Source organism: Microtus ochrogaster, unplaced genomic scaffold (genome assembly GCF_000317375.1).
Source record: "Microtus ochrogaster isolate Prairie Vole_2 unplaced genomic scaffold, MicOch1.0 UNK77, whole genome shotgun sequence".
Classification (NCBI taxonomy): Eukaryota; Metazoa; Chordata; class Mammalia; order Rodentia; family Cricetidae; genus Microtus; species Microtus ochrogaster.
Window position 1 is genome coordinate 521,606 of NW_004949175.1, and position 21,498 is coordinate 543,103.

The window sequence follows — 21,498 nt, forward strand, 5'->3', positions numbered from 1 at the left end:
CATGGTTTGTGTGTGGGAGTTAGAGGACACTCCAGGAGTCAGTTCTGTCCCCTTATTCCACTGTGTGAGTACCAGTACAACTGGGCTCACTAAGCTTTGCACCTTTACCCACTCAGCCATTTTATTGTCCCTAAAAATATCTTTAATAAACCCCAACTCCTGTTTCATACTGGCTAGTCCTAAATTTTTTTTTATACTTGTCAAACCCAAAGATCTGGTTTTACCCAAGTCAAGATAAATAAAAGAGAAGGCAACTCCACAGGCTGTGAGGTGACAGCATAGAAACAGCTCTCTCCTCCTTCTCTCTTTATGGGCTCATCTGGGGTTCACATCAAGCATTTTGATAAGTTTCTCCAACTGGTACTTAGCATGTCTGTATGGTTTTTCTACTTATGTTTAATGGCCAGAAACTCACATAATATTTAATGAGTGTCACTGGGACCAAAGATAGAAATCCTTTTGAGAAATCCATACCTGATTTCAGATGGAACAGTGGATGGTTTGCTCAGGAAAGATTGAACCGTCTCAGGGTGAGAGCTGATCGAGCTACCCAACAAAGAAGCATAGTCTGAATCTAAAATACATTAAAAAATGCCCACTTCTCTATTATCTCCTGATCTTTGTGGTGGTTAAAATGAAAAGGACCACCACAGACTAATATGGTGGGACTGCTTGAGAGGGTTATGATATGTAACTTATTGGATGAGATGTGCCATTGAGGGTGGGTTTTGTGGTTTAAATCCCACACCATTCCCAGTTAGAGCTCTCTCTTTGTCTCTTGTTTGCTGTCTCAGTATGCAAGTTCTCAGCTATTGCTCCGGCACCATGCCTGCCACTTGCCCTCATCTACCTACCATGGTGGTCATGGACCAACCCTCTGAAACTGTAATCTCCAATTAAAGGCTTTCTTTTATAAGTCCACATGGCCGTGTTGTCTCTTTCCAGCAATAGAAAAACAACTAAGTATCCTAAAAAGCACTTTGCTTTCTGTGATGCTAAGAGCCTCACATATGGAAACGCTGATGTTCTTTTTCTTAGCACTGAGTTACCAGTTTGTCTTTTCTCTTTGTGAGCAAATAACCCCCTCAATTAAGTATTCCCACCAGATAAGAAAGTGTCTTCTATAACTATTAAGGCTGTCCTGGTTAATTTTTATCAACACAAGCTAGAGTCGTCTGGGAGTCTGAACTGAAACAAATTCTTCCATCAGATTAGCCTGCAGACAATCTGTAGGGAATTTTCTTGATTAATGACTGATATGGGAGGGATTTAGCCACTGTGGGGGTGCCATCCCTGGCAGGTGCTCCTGGGAGGTATAAAATGATAGCTGAATGTGAACCCGAGGAAGAAGCTGTGAGGAGCACATGGTCTTTGTGCTCACAGGTAAGCGCTAGGCAAACCAGGAATGTCAAACTCGCAGGGTTGTCTCTTCAGTGGAAGGGATGCACAAGCTGTCTCCTGCCCCAAAGGTGGGGGAATGGATGTGGTTAATAGTCTGGTGACCTGTGCTGTCTGTAGGGCTGAGCCACTCCTGACTCATGTCTATATTTATTTCACTCATTCTCCATATTCCCTTGTCTTAAACATTGTTTCTCAGTCAGTCTGTAGAACCCATCTTTATGGAAGACATCACTTGTACTTTGCAAAGAATTTAGATGTAGTTATCTTTTAAGCTTTATTAACATAAGACTGAGTTAATTATCACGAGGGGAAATTTTTTCCAATATTGTATTGTACTTAAATATGCATAAAATAAACTGCCAGACTCTGGAAATTTGAAGTGACACTGGCTATTGAGTTGTGTTGAACTGGACTTCCTTCTTTCCTGACAAGGATTGATTTTTACCGTGCCTGCCCTGGTGTTTGCAAAGACCCCCAAACACGCCAGTAAGCAGCATTCGCCCATGCTCTTTATGTCAGTTCTTGCCTCCAGGTCTCTGCACTGATTTTCTGCCCTGGCTTCCCTTGCTGATACACTGTAATGGGGAGGTGTAAGCCAGATAAATCCTCTCTGTCCCAAGTTTATCAAAGCAAACTATGGAAAAGGACAAAACTGGTTTAGATCCCATGTCTTCTCATATCACAACAGATTATAAGCTGTCTGTTATTTGCATCAATGTCTTTAAACTTTGCACTGTCTTCTTCGGTGTGAGGATGTCCCAGAGATGCCTGGAGGGCAAAACAGGCACCAGCACTTTAGAAAATGTCCCGTGCTCGCTAATGACTACATGGGTGGGCCGACGGCATCTGGTCCAAGAAAGAAACTTGGCTTCAGTTATCCCAGATGTTGTGGTTTGAATTAGGATGGCCCCAGAGCATCCTAATGTTTGAATGCTTGGTGGCCATTTGGAAGAAGGATTGAGATGTGTGGCCTTGTTAGAAGAACTGTGTCACGAGGCACAGGTTCTCTACTATTCCTTTGCTCCAGCATCATGAATTCTAACCCACTGAAATAGTAAATCCCAAATTGTAAACAAAGGTTTGTCTGTCCGGCCCTATCCTGTAGCCACTTTACTTCCAAATAATTATTCAGAGGCTTATATTAATTATTAATGCTTGACCAATAGCTCAGGCTTATTACTAGCTACTCTTTACATTTAGATTCACCCATATGTCTATGTTTTGCCACATGGTTCAAGGCTTTTTTTCATTTTCAACATGTTCTGCTTGTTCGGTGGCTGGCTGGGATCTTTGCTAACTCCACCCCTCCTCATCTAAGATCTCAGTTTGGTTGTTCCACCTAACTTTGTCCTGCCTGGCTATTGATCAAACAACTTTTATTATTAACCAATGAGAAGAATACATAGTCGCAGCATACAGAAAATTACTCCAAAGCATTTCTCCATTTCTGTCTAATCAAAACGGGAGGTTTTTAACTTTAGCATAGTAAAAATAACAACAAAATAGTTATCAAATGAGAATTACAATTACATGATGTGGGATTTCCCCTTGTATGCTGTGAATATGCTTTATTACCAATGGTAAACGAAGAAGCTTCTTTGGGCCTATGGCAGTGCAGAATAGAGGAAGGTGGGACTTCTGAGCAGAGATAAAGGAGAAAAGAAGGCAGAGTTAGGGAGATGCCATGTAACTGCTAAAGGAGACAGACGCCCTGAAACTTTACTGATAAACCATGAGCCTCATAGTAAAATATAAGATAATACGAATGGGTTAATTTAAGATGTAAGAGTTAGTTAATAAAAGCCTAAGCTATGGCTAAGCACTGTTGTAATTAATATAGTTTTTGTGTGATTGTGTCTGGGCAGCCGGAAATGAACGAGCAGTCTCTTCCTATAGTTACAATATGTAGTCTATTTGTATTTGACAAAATTGGAGAAAATGTTTAATTATCTTTCCTATCTTGGTGAGTTTAAAGTTTGATATCTAATTTATCTTTTATTATAACTAAGAAAAACTGCAACTGCAATTATCTGTCTTTAACTCCATCAAAGACCTGAAAAGAAAATTACCTGAGCAAGCAGGAAGTGCAGGAAAGCAATTTCCAAGAAATGCAAGGAATGACAGGAACAGCTGGCTGCCTGAACAATAACCCAAGGTTTCTTTACAATGTTGGGGCATCCAGCTTTGTCTTACTGGCCTACAATATCTGACAGATGCTTTTCAGAGCAGGAAAATTTGAAGGACTTTTCTACCCTGTCTTGCCAAAGTTCAGCAACCACTTTTCTTTGTGTTCTGCTTGTCCAGATTGAACAGTGTACTTACTGTCAGCAGTCAAGACAAGGACAGTCCTTGCCCAACAGGCCAATTTTGCCAAAATGAAAACAAATTGCATATGTAATGTCTTCAGTGCCAAAGCGTCCTCTTGGGAGGAGATTGGTACTGCCAGGAGAAGGCATATCTCATGTCAAAAGAACTCTAAGTTATTAAAACTTTTAAATGCCATATTATATAGGTCTTTGAAATATTTGAAGATACATATCTTTCTGAAATATATCTTTGTATATCTAGAAAACCTAACTAACATGACCTTAAGTTTGACTATTATAGATGACTAACTGTATTTTTGTAAATTTGTATTTCTTAATTATATATTTATTTTAATTGAGCTGTAGAAACACAGTACCTTAAACAAGAATAGAAATATACATGCAGCATAACAAAATTAATCTTAAATTTAAATCAATAAATAAAAATCTATACCAATGTAAAATATTTTGAGATTAACAGTTGTTTTTTTGGATTAAAGCAGTTCAGTAATCTACCCCATTTTTCTATTATAATAATATACCATTTTCTTCATTTTTCTTCATCATTTTTATATAATACCGTCCTTTCTTTTAGAAAGAGATTGACTATGACCAAAAGCAATTTATAACCAACCTCCTTAAATGAAAACAATGGTTTTCTTTTAAATTCATGCCCCACACATGAAGCACAATTAATAAAAACTAAGATATTGGGGTTCAACCTGAAGACCAGAAAAGCAAAGAAGCCAGATACTGACTCTTACCTTGACCTCAGTCCAAAATGCTGATTCTGTCTCCAGGTATCTCAGAATGAGGCTATGTCTGAGAGCTGTGCCCTCCTTTTTTATAATCCTCTCTAGGACTGTAGTTAAAGGCAGATACCACTAGGATTAAAGACATGCTCCACCCAGTTTCTATGGCAACTAGTGTAGCCACTAGTATTAAAGGTGTGTGTTACACTGCCTGATCTGTTTTACTCTCTGATCTTCAAGTAAGCATCATTTATTAAAATACAAATGAAATGCCACTACAGTGATCTTTGAGGGATGATGAGAAAATTTAGAATTATGATAAAGTCCCGACTGGGGCATTTTGTGCAATTGGTCCATCTCAGTCAGCAGCCTTGAAGCTGTTGTGGATGTTGGATCACCTGGGTCATTGTTTCCATCAGAGACCTTCCAGGGGATCTTCCTCAATCAAACCATATTAACCTGGAAGATATCTGCTGCTTCTCATCCTCAGTGGAAACAGAAGTAGAACCTATTTTCCAAAGCAACATATTCTTAGACCTGGATTTTAAAAGTCAAGATATCCCTAAAGTATGTAGGTTGGTTTAACTTAGCAGCCCCCACAATCAAATGTCTCTTAGAAGTTAGCTCATTACCAGTCAAACAATCCAAAGAAAACACAATAATATACATAATCTAGACTCTCTGCGTACTTTACATCTTTATGAGGCTCATAAATTTTATTATTCTATTCTTTTCTCAAGGACCCCACTTTATATTCTTTAAATTACTTTTAATCTATGACTGTCTCTACCCTTTTTATTCTCTCTCCCAAAGCTATGTACATTTTTAAAAATACACTGTGGCCTGTTTAGAGGTTTCTTTTTGTCTGAATCTGTCTTTACCATGTAACTGTATTCATTTTCTGACCACAAGTGTCTTTAGATTGCTAAGCAAGCATGGATAGGACCAAAGTGGTGGCTTTGGCTGCTTATTTCACTCTGTTCAGCTTCCCAACATGGCAGAGGTATCAATGAGAGTCGTGCTTACTTCCCTAACTCTGGAAAGCTGTGGGATCCATGCTGCCACCAAGTAGTATGCAGCCTGCTAGCCCACAAACCACAATCGAGTGCTTCATTGCAGGACTTTCCAAAAGAGCCAGTACCAAGGCAGAAATCCTTGAAACTCTGAAAAGAACTGCTCATCTGCTCAGCACCAGCAAACAGAGCCTTTTTAAAAAATTTTGACTACCACTAAGAAGCCATGTCTGACTTTTTTGTGTATCGATAATCCTTTTTTAAAACGTTTTCAGACTTTATGTGGATGTATGTGTTCCGTGTTGGGTACAATATGTAAACAGAGTTTTCTCTGTTTTGTCACATCACACAACTACTTTTAAATAATAACTCAGAGGTTTAATATTAATTACAGAATGTTTAGCCTATGCTTCAGGCTTATTACTAACTAGCTCTTACATTTAAGTTAACCCATTTCTATTAATCTATGTATTGCCATGTGTCTATGGCTTTTACTGTTATGCCTGAATTACAGGACCCAAATCATCACCACGAGACCAAACCTGATGCAAAAAACAAAGAGTCTTTATTCACGAGTTAAATCAGGTCTGTCCTTCTGTACAAAGTAGCAGCAGCAGCCCCAAGAATAGCGCAGGAGAGGGACCCAGAGCAACAAAAACCAGGGGTTTATACGGGGGTGGGGGGAGGCTCCTGGAATTCCAAGCCTTGGGAATTGTGACTGACTGTCCCCTAGTGGCATGAGGGGGAATTTTAGACTTCCAGGCTTGATATTGGCTGCTCTCTGATGATATAAGGGGGCTTTCTGCGCCTGAGGGGAATTTCCAACTACTTAAGGCTCTCATTGGTCCATTTTCCCTGCTTAGGGAATGGCTGGTTTTGAGTCAGGGACAGAGATGGCTCTGTTTCTGGGTCCAAACTGTTTTTTTTTTTCCTTTGGTTCTTTCTACCATTAACCCTAATTTTGTGGCCAAGGCAAATATCTTTGGTATGTTGTGAATCTAGGGACTTAGTATATTCTTTTGGTCCTAGTTTAAGGGTTTGGTAACTTCTCTCTGACTCTAGGTTTGGGGCAAAATGTCTCATTCCCTGGGTATGATACCATTTTCAGGGTGTGTTTCTTTCCCTGACTCTGAACCCAGATACAGGCTGTTCATGGATTGTGCTAAAGCTAAGGACTCATGGAATCTGTGGGGGCCTGGGCCTCTCATTACTAATCTGCTGACATCTTGTTTCTTGGGCAACTGCTCGAGTCTGTCCATATTTTGCCCTTCTTTCTCTCTGTATTCAGTTTGGCTTTCCCACCTAGCTATATTCTGCCTTGTTATAGGCCAAACCAGCTTTTATCATCAATCAATGAGAGAAATACATATTCACAACTTAGAGAAAGATCATCCCACAACACCGAATAAACTATATCTATAAATTGCCTTCATCATGGTGTATTATCATAGTAATAGAAAAGTAACCAAGACACCATGTTTGTATTGGACCTGCTAGGGATGTCTCCTAAGGTAGGGACTCGCTGTGAGAATCCTAAGCAATTTCCTTTCTTCTTTCCTTTTTTTTATTTTAGATACCCAAGAGAACACTGAGATTCTAGCTTAGTCTCCCTACAAATTAGAAAATAGAAAATTTTGATCTGGTGCTGGACAGATGGCTCAGTGGGTAAGAGCACTGGCTGTTCTTCTACAGGACCAAGGTCCAACTCCAAGCACATGATGACTTACCAACATCTTTAGCTCCAATTGCAGGAAATCTGATACATTTTTCTGGGCACCAGGCATACAGATAGTATGCAGGCATACATGCAGGCAAAATGCTCACACACATAAAGTATAAAGATTTTAGAACTTTAACTTAAAGTGAAACTGAGAAAGGCATTTTTACCCTCTGCTGTTTTGCTCACAAGATAGAAGTCTCGAATCTACACAGCAAGCTTGTGCTTTTGGTCTTTATGTCACTGAGCTTTTCTTACATTTCAGTCTAGCTAATTCCTACTATAATGTTCACTTTTCCACTATAGCTAATTCCTACTATAATGTTCTCGATCTCTGTGAGTTCGAGACCAGCCTGGTCTACAAGAGCTAGTTCCAGGACAGGCTCCAAAAACACAGAGAAACCCTGTCTCAAAAAACCAAAAAAAAAAAAAAAAAACCAAAAAAAAAACCAACCAGAGCAACTTATGAAAGAAGGCATTTAATTGGGCTTGTGGTTCCAGAGAATTAGATGCCGTGATGGCACCAGGAACAGCTGAGAATTCACATCTCAAACCTCAGACTGGAGGCAGAGAGCACAGTTGGAATTGTGTGAGTCTTTTGAAAAGTCAAAACCTGCCTCTAGTAACAGACTTCCAACAAGGCCATACCTCCTAATCTTTCCCAAACAGTTACATCAACTAGGGCCTACAGAGACCATTCTTACCGATACCATCACAACTTATCCCATACCATCACAGTTTATTCCATTTCCTTGCTATTGTGAAAAGAACAGCAATAGTCAAAGGTGTCCAACTATCTACGCAGTAGGGTGTTGACCTCTTTTGGTATAAGCCCAAGAGGGTGTAAGTGGGTATCTTAGTTAGGTTTTCTGTTCCTGTGATAAAGATCATGACCAAAAGCAATTTGTACAGGAAAAGTTTTATTTCATCTTATACATCCAGATAATAGCCCATTGCTGAGGGAAGCAGAAGCATGAACTCGGTGTGAAAACCTGAAGGCCGTGGCTTACTGGCTTACTCCTCGTGTCCACCCATTTCCTTATGCCACCCAGAACCATCTGCAAAGAGGTGGCACTTCTCGTTACAGTGGTCGGGGCCTTCTTACACTAATCATCCATTACTCATTAGTCAAGAAATTGCCCTACAGCCTTGCCTACAAGAATTCAGATGGGCCGGGCGATGGTGGCGCACGCCTTTAATCCCAGCACTCGGGAGGCAGAGGCAGGAGGATCTCTGTGAGTTCGAGACCAGCCTGGTCTACAGAGCTAGTTCCAGGACAGGCTCCAAAGCCACAGAGAAACCCGGTCTCGAAAAACAACAACAACAACAAAAAAAAAGAATTCAGATGAAGGCATTGTCTCAACTGATGTTTCTCTTTCAAGATAATTCTAGCTTCCAATATAGTGTCAAATTCTGTCAGCCTGACAGCAAAACCAGCCAGGATACTGGATCATATGGTAGTTCTAATTTTAGTTTTTGAGAAAACACAGCGAAGATCTCCACAGTGATTCTTCCCCCCCCCCTTGAATTGGTTTAATCTACTGATGGATGCACAGCTTGCCAGGCCTTGGTGTGGGGCTGTGTCACATGGTCGAGGTCTCTCTGCGTGGTGGCTGCCAGGGGAGCAGCTCTTCCTCCTCATGCTCTCCACCTGCTGATCTTCCTCACTGCAGACCGGAAACAGCCGGCCGAAGGCCAAGAATCCACCTCTCCTCCTTTGAGGTGATGTCCTCGGGTGATTTTCCCACTAGTCCTGAGTTCTCGGCAGGTGCCTGATGGCTTCACTGGGCGCCAAGGTTGCTTTCTCTGTCCTTCAGTGAGCCCTTCCTGGCCCGGGCTACCTGTTCTCTGTCTTCTTTGGCATCTCTGGGTTGTAGGTGGGTGGTGGCCCAGCAGCTCCTTCCATGGCTGATTCATACATAAACACAGTCAGGACCGTTGGCCGTTTTGGGTGTCCACAGGGGATCCTGACAGTGTGTCCTGTGAAATGGAAGCAGCCACAGAACTCAGATCCTCTCAGGCTGCTGGGAGTAGACTTTGACCATGAAATGTACTCGTGGGTCATTGTTAGGTGATGGCTGTCTTCTTCCCTGTCAGGAATCAAGTTCTCCTCATCAAGTAGCTTCTCCCTCGTGGTGACAAGATGGCTGCTAGAAACTCAAGCTCCACAGTGGTTCTATCAGTTTACACTCTCGCCAACAGTTGGCAAGGGTTCTTCGTGTCCTACATACTCTCCAACATTTGCTGTCATTTATCATTTGGTGGTATGTTGGGAGCATAGCATGAAGGTCCGTGTACCCACACATCTCCAGAGAAACCAGGAATGTTAGCACACAGGATTGTCTTTCCAATGGAAAAGATGTAAAAAAAAAGTTCTTTTATCCAGAAATCTGGTAATTGGAAGTGATTAATATGCTGGTGATCTGTGCTATCTGTTGGGCCAAGCCATGTCAAACTAGTCTAACCAGGACCACAGGTGGCTAGTAATCCAAATGACCCTTATAGCCAGGACCTCTCCAAGCCCCCACAACCAGGAACAGAGACACCTATTGGCATAAATGACCCTTGCATTATCCATATAGCCAAAGGCTCCTCCAAGCCTCCACAACCAGAATCAGAGGTGGCTAATTGACCTCTATGCTACCTGTATGACCAAAACCAGACCAGAGCCTTTCCTAGGCCCTTAAGCTATCTTAAGCACAGATAGCCTATCTCTGAAACCCATCTTCTTGAAGGAAATGACATGTACCCTGAGTCAAATTTCAATGCAAATATGCTTCCTTGTACACTGGGGATTGTATTATACCAGGAAACATTTCCCCAAATTGTACAGAACATAAATATGTTGGGTATTGGAGAACCCTGCTATTAAGATGTCAATCTATCATGTTCAGATGGCTCTCTGAGCTTGGCACAAAATGGAGGACTCCCTTTCTCAGTGGGACTTCCTCTTTTCCACTAACCTTATTTGGAGAGTGTCAAGCTCAGATGCTTGTCCTTATTTGGAAGATAAACATGTACAGGCTCCCTGCAAATGCTGGGTGACTCAGCATGGAAGTCCTACAATTGCTTCCTGCCCCTATGATAATTAGGTGCTGCATTATGGCCAATCACCCCGGAACCCTAAGAACCCTTAGATGCCTTACCCCCGGAACAATAATATGAGCTGGATCTCTGAAGCTGACTCCTTGAAGTCTGTCCATCACGCTCACAGACGTTTGAACAACTCATGCCTTCTGCTCCCTTTGTTCTTGTAGGACAGTGGCCAATGGCCCCTGAGGAGGAGGACACCCACCATTGGGAATAAACCACCTGAGATCAGACCCTTTAGAAGTCTTGATAGAGGTTGATGAAGTCCATCTGAACTGAGTTTTCATTCTCATCTCCTCACAGTTGGCTTCCGTGCCTAGACACCTGCAGAGACCCCTCCCCTCTCAGTGGTGGCCATGTGGGCTAGTTTTGTTTCAACTTCATACAAGCTGGAGTTATGTGGAAGGAGGAAACCTTAGTTAAGGGAGTGTTCCCCAGAACTGGCCTGTTGGTAAGACTGGGGGTGTATTCTTGATTGGTGGTTGATGTGGGAGGGCCCAGGTCACTGTGGGCAATGCCATCCCTCCCTCAGCTGGTGGCCCTGGGTACTATAAGAAAGCAGACTAAAGAAAGCCACAAAGAGAAACCAAGTCAGTAAACAGCAGTCCGCCATGACCTCTGCCTCACTTCCTGCCTCCAGGTTCTTGCCCTGCCTTCTCTCAGTGATGGAATTATAAGTTATAAAGCAAAACCAACCAAACAATATGAAACAAACAAAAAAACCCTTTGCTCCTAATGAAGGTGCTTTTGGTCATGGTGTTTCACCATAGCAACAGAAACTCTGAGACAGCACCCATTCTGACTATGGTGGGCTAGACTCTCAAAGTGGTTATTTTATTGTATGCGTATAAGTGTTTTCACTGCAGGTATGACTACATAGCATATGCATGCCTAGTGTCTGTGGAGGCTGTCAGAGGCTGTCAGATCATCTGGAGTTAGAGTTACAGGTGGTTGTGAGATTTCTTGTGGGAGCTGAGGTTGAAACCCACCTCCTTTGGAAGAATAGTCAGTATTCTTAACTTCTGAGTCATCGCTCCAGCCCTTCAAGGTAGTTTTTTTTTTCTTTTCCTCTATTTTTCTTTTATTAAAAATAAATTTTCAAACAACATATTCTGATTACAGTTTCCCCTCTCCCAATTTCTCACCCTTTCTGTCTCTCATTAGAAAACAAACAAACATCTAAAGAATAATAATAAAATAATGTGAGATAAAACAAAAACAAACTGTTTTAGTCTGTATTTTACTGATGGCTGAGGATATCAAACGCTTTCTCAAATGTTCAGTCATCTTTGTCTCTCCTTTCAATCTGTCCAGTCTGTTAGCCTGTTTATTGATTCACAGATGTGTTGCTCTTTAATTCCTGCGGCTCTTTTTTTTTTTTTTTTTTTTTGGTTTTTCGAGACAGGGTTTCTCTGTGGTTTTGGAGCCTGTCCTGGAACTAGCTCTGTAGACCAGGCTGGTCTCGAACTCCCAGAGATCCGCCTGCCTCTGCCTCCCGAGTGCTGGGATTAAAGGCGTGCGCCACCATCGCCCGGCTTCCTGCGGCTCTTTTAAAAATCATGCTTTCACAATTTCATAAATCAGTAATACACCTTGATCATGACATCCCCTAGCAATTTCCCCTCCTATCCCCTTTGTCCTCTGACTGACACTTTCTTCTTTCCACAAGGACAGTCCTGACTTTGTATATTCTTGTGGCCCGCTGAATTTAATTAGTGTTACCTGTGTGAACATGGATGGAATTGTTTCCTTGCGCAAAGGCAGCTTAACCCCGGATATACCACTGATGAATAGGATGCCCTCTTCTTAGCAACCATTGGATACCACAGCCCCCAGGGAAGGAGAAAGGGTCATGAGTCTGCCTCCCAACCATGAGAGAATGTTGATAGACCAACTCTTATGTACGTAGCTAGGGATACTGTGAGTTAATCAGTGCAGTGGTCATACCATGTATAGAGAGCAACATTCTACCGTACCCCCTCCATCTTCTAGCTCTTATAATCTGGCCTATCTTCTGTGCTGTTTCTTGAGATTTAAAATGAGGTTCTATAGATGTCCCACTAAGGGACTGGGCACCCAACATCACTTATTCTCAGCATCTTGACATATTTTGATCCTCTACATTAACTTTTTGCCCACTGCAAAAATATGCTTCTCTGACCAACTTTGAGAGTAGCGTAAATATGCAGGTATAAACACAGACATACACAATTTGGTGCAGTGTCAATAGTAGCATGTTTCTTCTATTCTGAGGCATCAATTTCTTCTGTGGAATGGACCGAAAAATCTGATAAGAATGTGGTTGGTTGGCTTTAGCAGCTCGGCGCGGCCATCATCATGAATGACACAGTAACGATCCAGACCAGGAAGTTCATGACCAACCATCTGCTTCAAAGAAAACAGATGGTTATTGATGTCCTTCACCCTGGGAAGGCAACAATACCAAAGACAGAGATTCGGGAGAAGTTAGCCAAAATGTACAAAACCACACCAGATGTCATCTTTGTATTTGGATTCAGAACTCATTTTGGTGGTGGGAAAACAACTGGCTTTGGCAGGATCTATGATTCTCTCGATTATGCAAAGAAGAATGAACCCAAACACAGACTTGCAAGGCATGGCCTTTATGAGAAGAAGAAGACCTCCCGAAAACAGCGAAAGGAACGCAAGAATAGAATGAAGAAGGTTAGGGGGACTGCGAAGGCCAATGTTGGTGCTGGCAAAAAGTGAGTGGAGATTGGATACAGCCAAAGGAGTAGATCCGTGGTGACTTGATCTGCTGTGGTTTGCAGACAATTTCCCAGAGGACAAATAAACTAAAAGCTTAAAAAAAAAAAAGAATGTGGTTGGTTATCTTCATATTAATAATGATCATACCACCAATGGACATGTCTTGCTTTGCATGTCAGTACTATAGCTCACAGTTTTTACAACAAGTTAAGACTATTGGTGACTTTTCCCCTCCAGTACCATGGAGCTAACCACCACTTAGATAGTTTCCCACTGATGTCTTTGTGTCCTGAAACAAGAGTATTTGGATCTTGAGCAATACGGTCTTTCCTTTAGTTCTGGTGGGAAACCCAGAGCCATGGCAACGCCTGTTTTATCTGGGGTCCTAACAAAGTCCCACTTGTTAACTGTTTCCTAATTTCCTGAGGGGAGTCATTTACACAAAGTCCTTACCTATGCTTGTGTCTTGAACTGGTTTTTCCCCGTTGTTTTTTCTTCTAGCAGCTTCAGAGTTTCACTAAAGTCTTTGATCCACTGGAGTTGATTTTTGTACAGGGTGTGGGACAAAGATCTTATTAAAATTAGTTATCTAGTTTTTCCAGCACTGTTTCCTGAAGATACTTTTTCTCCAATGTGTGTGTTTGACATCTTTGTCAAAAGTTAGGTCGTTTTAGGTATGTCGGCTCACATCTTGCTCCTCTACTCCGCCCCACTGATCCATGCATCTCTTTCTGTACTGGTTATTTATTTGTCTACTATTTTACTATAGCTGTATCTTATAGCTTTTTAGCTTTTTTTTTTTTTTTTTTTTTACAAGACGGTTTCTCTGTGTCACAGCTCTGGCTGTCCTGGAACATACCTTGTAGACCAGACTGTGCACAAATTCACAGAGATCCATCTACCTCCCGAGGGCTGGGATTAAAGGTGAATGCAAGCACCCCCAGTTATAGTTGTTTGTTTGTTTGCTTTTTGTGTGGTATAACTTGAAATCAGAAATGAAAATATCTCAAGAAATGGGTTTTTTTTGTTTGTTTGTTTTTTGAGACAAGAGTTTTCTGTGTTTCCCTGGCTGTGCTTGAATTCCTCAAATTCAAAGATCTACCTACACCTGTCTTCTGAGGGTGGGGGCTAAAGATGTTTACAACCACTGCCTGGTACCTCAAGAACAAAGGATATTTTTAATTCTTCATTTCCTATATGTAGCTACTTAATTTTTTTCACTTCTCATATTGCTCCAGGTACAAGAACTTTATTGAATTGAGTAATGAGAATGGGCACCTTTGTCTTCATGATTTCTGTCAATATTCTTAAAGTTTTTCTGCTTTAGCATGATTTTGGCTATAAGATTTTTATATATGTAGTCTTCATTGTATTGAGATATATTACCTTTAATCCTAGGTTCCTCAAAGTTTTTTAAAATCATGAAATGATGTTGAATTTTGTCAAGGACTTTTTTTTACTTACTGAAATGGTTGTGCAATGTCTGTCCTTGTATCTATTTTTGCTTGTATTGAGATTTTTTGTACCTATGTTAATAAGAGGTATTTGTTTGTAAGTGTGTGTGTGTGTGTGTCTTCCTGGTGAGGATATCAAGGTACTACTGGCTCCATAAAAATTATTTTGTTTGTATTAGTTGTTTTAGTGTTGTTTTTGTTGCTGTGACAGAAATAACAGAGGTACCCTAACAAAAGCATCTTCAAAGGACAAAGGTCTTATTTGACTACAATTCCAAGTCACAGTCTACTGTAAAAAGTCAAGGCAGGAGCTTGAAATAAGAAGTCACATGTGCAGTAGACCAGAGATAAATGCATGAAAATGGCATAGAAACTTACTACTCTATAAACTAAAAATATAATGAAAATAATGATGACTGTTATTATTAATAAAAGGATACCTCTCAATGATTTTTGGACAGAGAAATTAGCCCTGGCTAGATTTATATCAAATTGAGCAAGCTAGAGTTATTTTAGAGGAGGGAACCTCAGCTGAGGAAATTCCCCCACCAGATTTGTCTGCGGACAAGCCTGTGATGTGTTTTCTTGATTGATGATTGTCACTGTGGACTGTGCCATTTTTGGACTGATAGTTCTGGGTGATATAAGAAACAGCTGACTAAGCTGTGAGGAACAAGCAAGCTAGTGAGCAGTGATCAATCCTCCATGGCTTCTGCATCAGTTCCTGACTCCACGTTTCTGCCTTGAGTTCCAATCCTGACCTTCCCGGATGATGGACGTACAAGCTGTAAGATGAAATAAGCCCATTCCTTCCCAAGTTGCTTTTGGCCATAGTGTTTTAACAGAGCAATAGAAACTATCTCTGTGGTGAGTCCCCTTTTCTGAAGACACCACACATCGTTCTTACAGGACAAAGAAAAACCAAGTGGAACCAAACTGAAAACAGCCTCTTTGCTGGCTCATGTTCAGAGTGCCACAAAGGCTATGCAGGTTGCTAGGAGAGAAACTTCATCAGGAGCCTCACGCATATAACCTGTCCTTGCTACAACAGTGATCTAACAGGTAGGCTATGCTCACTGGTGCAATAATGGCATGACTCTATTGGAAGTAACCAACTGCTTTGATTTTGGAGACTTTCTCCATGAAGGAGTATACATCTAGTACTACAAAACTGTCCAAAAGCCTGTCGCTGCAAAAATAGGGAGAGCATGGGAACGAGGGAATAAATATTACCATTGTCTCTTTATGTGGACATGTTATGAAAATGCATTTCAAATATTTATGTTTACATTCCTGGATATGTGTTGCTTTCAGACTAGGTGAGAGAAGTTCCTTTCTGAGGATGGTGACAGTTAATGAAGAGACTCATATCTGGTTAACACCCTGACAAAATGTGACTGCTAAGAGTTTAGTCTGAGATGGTACATCTATATCACTCCTTGGAAGGTCTAGAAAAATATCACATATAATATACAGAAAGATTGTAAGAGCCAGAGGATGGAAGAGGGTGCTATGAAACTCTTCTGGTTATGACATGGCCATTGAACTGATAAATACACAGCAGCAATGGATATGAGCACAGACTTGGGATTTTCACCTTTACATCATGTGAAAAGGAGGTACCCATGAGGCTCTACTCTTTCCTGAAAAGCCATTGACTGCTAAGTGTTGTTATGACATGGGGGGGGTTCCTTTTATTCAGTGTGTACACAGTATAGCTACTTATTATTACTTATTACTATTACTTATTACCTATTACTTATTAGGAAGAAATAGACTGCAATCATACACTGTATATAAAATTATAAAAAAAATAAGGAGGCCAAGCATGGTGGCAAACGCCGTTACGCCCAGCACACAGAAGGCAAAGGCAGGCAGATCTCTGTGAGTTCGAGGTCAACCTGGTCTGTGAAGTGAGCTCCAGAACAGCAAGGGCTACACAGAGAAACCCTGTCTCAAAAACCAATAAATAAATAAATAATTTAAAAATAAGTAAACAAAGTAGAAATTAAACAGAATATTAGTTCAGAATATTATACAGAACACAAAAGCGACAGAATAACAGAGAATGGCAGGGAAGAAACCAGTCATGCCCAACACAGCAGACCTGCAAATATCAGTGCTGTACCTGCCAGTTAGACAGCCAGCCAGTACAACAAACAAAACCACACAGAGAAAAAAACCAAACCCTTTTCAAATTACACCTTGAATTTTTATGGTCTTATCTCACCAATTAAAATAAACAAATTTAAGGATTAGATTAGAAAAACATAACCTAATTATCTTTTTTCTTTCTTTTTTTTTTGGTTTTTTGGTTTTTTCGAGACAGGGTTTCTCTGTGGCTTTGGAGCCTGTCCTGGAACTAGCTCTGTAGACCAGGCTGGTCTCGAACTCACAGTGATCCTCCTGCCTCTGCCTCCCGAGTGCTGGGATTAAAGGCGTGCGCCACCACTGCCCGGCCTAATTATCTTTTTTCAAGAAAGACATTTAGCTTGGAAAGACATCCACAAGCTAAGGATCTAATCTAGAAGTCAAACTACCATGCGAACCAGAAAGCGCAAATAATCTGTTGTAACCATCAAAGCAAAACTAATCAGAAGTGACAGAGAGGGGTACGATAGTTTGATAAAAAGGAACCAGTTCACCAATGGGACATGATTGTAAATATTCAAGGGCCAAATATTGGGGCCTTCAGACCTCTAATGTAGACATGATAAGGTATAAAAAACCTCTACAGGTCTAGCTACAACGTAATGAAACTTATATATCCCACTCTCACAGTTGCATGATGTTCCAAATTCAAAAAATCAACAAAGTTTCCTCAGAGTTAAATTATTCAGTAAGTCAATTGGGCTTTATAAATGTCTACAGAATGTTCTACCTAGTGGATATAGATTACACATTCTTCTCAGCAGTGCACTGAACCATCTTGAAAATGGGCACATTATAGGAAACAAAGAAAATCTTAATAAATAAAAAAGAAAGAAGGGTGATAGACCCAAAGAAAATGTCCTACATCCTATCAGATCATAGTGGGTTAAAACTAGAAATCATAGCAAAACTAACTTCAGAAACAGAAATTGTCAGAGACCATCTCGGTTAGGGTTACTATTGCTGTGATGAAACACACCATGACCTAAAGCAAGTTCGTGGGAGGAAAAGGTTTATTCAGCTTACACTTCTACATTGTATTTCATCACTGAAGGAAGCTAGGACAAGAACTCAAACAAGGCAGGAACCTGGAAGCAGTAGCTGACACAGATGACATGGAGGGGTGTTGCTACCGGCTTACTCCTCATGACTTGCTCAGTCTGCTTTCTTATAGAATCCAGGACCATCAGGCCAGGGATGGCATCACCCACAATGGACTGGGCCCTCCCCTATCAATCACCAATTAAGAAAATGCCCTACAGGCTGACCCACAGCCCCATCTTATTCTCAATTCTTCTTCTTCTCAGATGACTATGGTTTGTGTCAAGTTGACATAAATATATCCAGCACGGAGACTGAACAATACTTTTTTGAATGACCAATGAGTCACTGGAGAACTCATAGGAAATTAAACTCCTAGAATAAAAAGAACTTTTTGCTGGGTGGTGGTGGCACATGTGGTTAATCCCAGCACTTGGGAGACAGAAGCAAGCAGATCTCTGTGAGTTCGAGGCCAGTCTGATATAAAAGAGCTAGTTCCAGGACAGCTAGGACTCTTACACAGAGAAACTCTGTCTTGAAAAACTAAAAAATAAAAAAAAGAGAGAGAGAAAGAGAGAGAGAGAGACAGAGAGAGAGAGAGAGAGACAGAGAGAGAGAGAGAGAGAGAGAGAGAGAGAGAGAGAGAGAGAGAACTTCTTGTACACAGCCAAGGAACCAAAGCTCTAAGTGCTCACAAGCAGTCTCTGTTTACAGCCAAGAATGTCATTTTAATAGAAAGTGACAGCGGAAACATATTCCAATTTAATTCTACTTGAACAGTGCAAGCACTTCCACTGAATGATAAGGATGGTAAAAAAAAAAACCTCTTATTAATACAAATAAAGAAGTCAAACTGTCTTTTTGCAGATGATGATACTATACATTCGAGATCAAATTCTATCAGAAAATTAAAAACAGTAAGCAAATTCAGTAATGTGTCAGGATACAGAATCAAAATGCACAAAGCAATAGCTTTTCTATACACCTACAACAAATATAGGAAGAAGGAGATCACGACTAGTTTTTCCCCTTTTATTATTGTTTTATTGAGCTATATATTTCGCTTCACTCCCCTTCCTCTCCCCCCCCTCTTCTTACCCACTCCCATGATCCCCATGCTCCCAATTTACTCAGGAGATCTTGTCTTTTTCTATTTCTCAGTAGATCAGATCAATATATGTCTCTCTTAGTTTTATTTAACTTTATTTTATGTGCATTGGTGTGAAAGTGTCAGATCCCCTACAACTGGATCTTCAGACAGTTGTGAGCTGCCATGTGGGTGCTGGGAATTGAACCCGGGTCCTCTGGAAGAGCAGTCAGTGCTCTTAACCACTGAGCCGAGCCATCTCTCCAGCTGTATGTCTCTCTTAGGGTCCTCTTTGTTGCCTATGCTCTCTGGGATTGTAAATTGTTGGCTGGTTTTTTTTCTTTATGTCTAAAAGCTATTTATGAGTTAGTATATATGATATTTGTCTTTCTGGGTCTGGGTTATCTCACTCAATATGATGTTTTCTAGATCCATCCATTTGCTTGCAAATTTCAGGATATCATTATTCTTTTCTGCTATCTAGTACTCCACTGTGTAAATATACTACATTTTCTTTATCCATTCTTTGGTGGAGGGGCATTTAGGTTGTTTCCAGGTTATGGCTATGACAAACAGTGCTGCTATGAACATAGCTGAACACATGTCCTTGTGGTATGATTGAGCATCCTTTGGTATATACCCAAAAGTGGTATTGCTGGGTCTTGAGGTACATTGTTTCCTAATTTTCTGAGAACTCGCCATACTGCTTAACAAAGCAGCTGTACCAGCTTACACTCCCACCAGCAATGGAGGAGTGTTCCCTTTACCCCACATCCTCTCCAGCATAAGTTGTCATCAGTGTTTTTGTTCTTGGTCATTCTTATAGGTGTAAGATGGAATCTCAGAGTTGTTTTGATTTGCATTTCTCTGATGACTAAGGATGCTGAGCATTTCCTTAAGTGTCCTTCATCCATTTTAGATTCATCTCTTGAAAGTTCTCTGTTAGGTTTGTGCACCATTTTTTATTGGATTATTTGTTCTTTTGATGTCAAGTTTCTTGTGTGTGTGTTTTTTTTTGTTTGTTTGTTTGTTTTTTGTTTTTGTTTTTTTTTTCGAGACAGGGTTTCTCTGTGGCTTTGGAGCCTGTCCTGGAACTAGCTCTTGTAAACCAGGCTGGTCTCGAACTCACAGAGATCCGCCTGCCTCTGCCTCTCAAGTGCTGGGATTAAAGGCGTGCGCCACCACCGCCCGGCTTCTTGTGTTTTTTTTTGTATATTTTGGAGATCAGCTCTCTTTCTGATGTGGAATTGGTGAAGAGCTTTTCCTAGTGGAGGTTGCTGTCTTGGCCTTGCTCCTTTAGATGTCCCTGGCTTAGACCTGCTCTGGCAGAGGTCACTGACTCAGGCCTTGTCCCACAGAGGTTGCTCACGGGGGCCTGCTCCAGTGGAGGTTGCTGGTTCGGGCCGATCATGACTGTTTTTATGTGTTTTTTGGAGTTTCCTTTCCAGTTGCTAGACCACCTGCAATTCACTTCCAAATTATGATATAACACATTTTAGGAAAAAAACCTTTATAGCTTTTTTTTCCTTTATAGCTTTTTTGTTCCTTTTAAAATGTATATATTTTGACTAATGTTTGTGAATGAAGTTGTTCACATTTAGTTTCATTTCGACTTTATGTAAGATAAATGTTAAATTTTTTTAAAAAGGAAATTATGGACACACCCCCATTCACAATAGCTTTAAATAAAATAAAATAAACAAAATAGATCTAACCAAGGAAGGAAAATCCTTTACAATGAAAACATTAAACCCCTGAGGAAAGGTATTGAGAAAGAAACTAGAAAATGGAAAGACATCATAGAATCTACCAAAAATTATTTAGAAATTCAGTATAATCCCAATCAAATTCCCATCTCATTTTTTTTTCACAGAAATAGAAAAGAGCTATCATAAGGAAGGAGGCGCCTGTGCTGGAGAGATTGCTCTGTGGTTAAGAGCACTAGCTGCTCTTGCAGAAGTCCTAAGTTCAATTCCCTGCAATTACACTGTGGCTCACAACCATCTATAGGGAGATCTGATGCCCTCTTCTGGCCTGCAGCCATATATGCCAATAGAGCACTTATATACATAAAATAAATAAGTAAGTCTAAATAAAATTGAGAAAAAGAAGGAGGTGCCTACCAAGGTACAAGAGGCATGCCAAACACCATTGACAGGACCAGAAAAGAAACTCCCATGGCACATAATAATCAAACTATAAATGCATAAAAGAAAAGATGTTAAATATAAAGGCAGGCGCATTAGAATAATACCTGACATCTCAATGGAAACTCTCAAAGTCAGAAGGCCCAGGATGCATGTTTTACAAGTGCTGAGATACTATAGATGCCAGCCAAGACTACTATACCCAGCAAAAATTTCAAGTACAGTAGACAGAGAAAGTAAAAGATTCCATGATAGAACCAAACTTGAGTAGTATCTATCTGCCACTCTGGCTCCACAGAAGGCACTAGAAGAAAACTTCAGTCTGAAGAGGTTATGTACATCCAAGAACATATAAGGAATAAATAATCTAAGAACAGTAAATCAGGGCAGGGGACCTATATCATAACAACAAAGTAGCAGAAATAAATAGACACTGTTTACTGATATCTCTCAATATTAATGGTCTTGATTCTCCAACAAAAAGATACATAGTAGCCGGGTGATGGTGGCGCACGCCTTTAATCCCAGCACTCGGGAGGCAGAGGCAGGCGGATCTCTGTGAGTTTGAGACCAGCCTGGTTTACAAGAGCTAGTTCCAGGACAGGCTCC

General features: G+C 40.7%; 1 pseudogene; it reads left to right on the forward strand.

Moving 5' to 3' along the window:
• The first annotated feature begins 12,595 nt into the window (after positions 1-12,595).
• LOC101983041 lies at positions 12,596-13,117 on the forward strand (annotated as a pseudogene).
• Positions 13,118-21,498: the final 8,381 nt, after the last annotated feature.